Source organism: Coregonus clupeaformis, chromosome 27 (assembly GCF_020615455.1).
Source record: "Coregonus clupeaformis isolate EN_2021a chromosome 27, ASM2061545v1, whole genome shotgun sequence".
NCBI classification, from domain to species: domain Eukaryota; kingdom Metazoa; phylum Chordata; class Actinopteri; order Salmoniformes; family Salmonidae; genus Coregonus; species Coregonus clupeaformis.
Genome location: NC_059218.1, coordinates 132,175 through 133,341, shown reverse-complemented (window position 1 = coordinate 133,341; position 1,167 = coordinate 132,175). Strand labels below are relative to the sequence as shown.

Below are 1,167 nucleotides of genomic sequence, written 5' to 3'. Positions count from 1 at the left end.
AAAAACTGTATCAAGGGTTGATAGAAGCTTTTCCCGATGACACAAAACATGTAAAACAAAAATGTGAGGAAGACCTGGTAGAAGCTATTGATGATGATAAATGGATACAGATATGTTTGAATGTCCAGTCATGTTCATATCATCTCAGTGTCATGACTTCCTCCGAAGCTGCCTCCTCTCCTTGTTCAGGCAGGCTTCGGCGTTCGTCGTCACAGGGCCTTCTAGCCACTGCCGCTCCATATCTCATCATTCCATTTGTTTTGTCTTGTTTATTACACACACCTGGTTCATATCCCCTCATTAGTACATGTATAAGTGTTCCCTCTGCCTCCCTTGTCCTTGTGGGTGATTGTTGAATGTGAGGAGAGAGTAGCTAGGTTGAGCTATGTGTACTTTGTATTGCCGGAGTATATTTTCCTTGTGTGACTGTTTTGTTCCAGTGCGCCTGTTTTGCGCACTGGACTGGTTAACCCTATATAGCGTAATAGTACTATGGGATAAACTCTGTGATTTACCCTCCTGCGCCTGACTCCTTCAAATCACCTCTCACAGAATCACCCACCCAGGAGCACATGCCTGGAGTCGTGGCACGGGTCCAGGAGCATTCGACGATGCTAGCCAGCTTGGGAGAAGCGATGGATTGGGTTCTCCAGGTCGTCTTCTCCCGAGTGGCGCAGTGGTCTAAGGCACTGCATCGCAGTACTAGCTGTGCCACTAGAGATCCTGGTTCGAATCCAGGCTCTGTCGTAGCCGGCCGCGATTGGGAGACCCATGGGGCGGCGCACAATTGGCCCAGCGTCATCCAGGGTAGGGGAGGGAATGGCCGGCAGGGATGTAGCTCAGTTGGTAGAGCATGGCGTTTGAAACGCCAGGGTTGTGGGTTCGATTCCCACAGGGGGCCAGTATGAAAAAAATTAAAAATGTATGCACTCACTAACTGTAAGTCGCTCTGGATAAGAGCGTCTGCTCAATTACTAAAATGTAAATGTAAAATGTAAAATGTCCAACGCCTGGTGAGGAGTTAACCCGATCTGTCGAGACCAGCTGGGTGACCGGATCCAGCCACCCACACCCCAGCACCCAGAGGGATCAATATATCCCGACCACGGTAGTTTGACTGGACAGCTGCCAGGGATTCCTCCTCCAACCTCCTCCGGAGCAGGAGAA

At 49.9% G+C, this 1,167-nt stretch overlaps 1 non-coding gene across 1 annotated transcript; it reads left to right on the top strand.

Annotated features, from left to right (window-relative positions):
* The first annotated feature begins 821 nt into the window (after window positions 1-821).
* On the top strand, window positions 822-902 carry trnas-uga. The gene has a single exon. It is a non-coding gene; the product is annotated as a tRNA-Ser (tRNA).
* The last annotated feature ends 265 nt before the right edge of the window (window positions 903-1,167 follow it).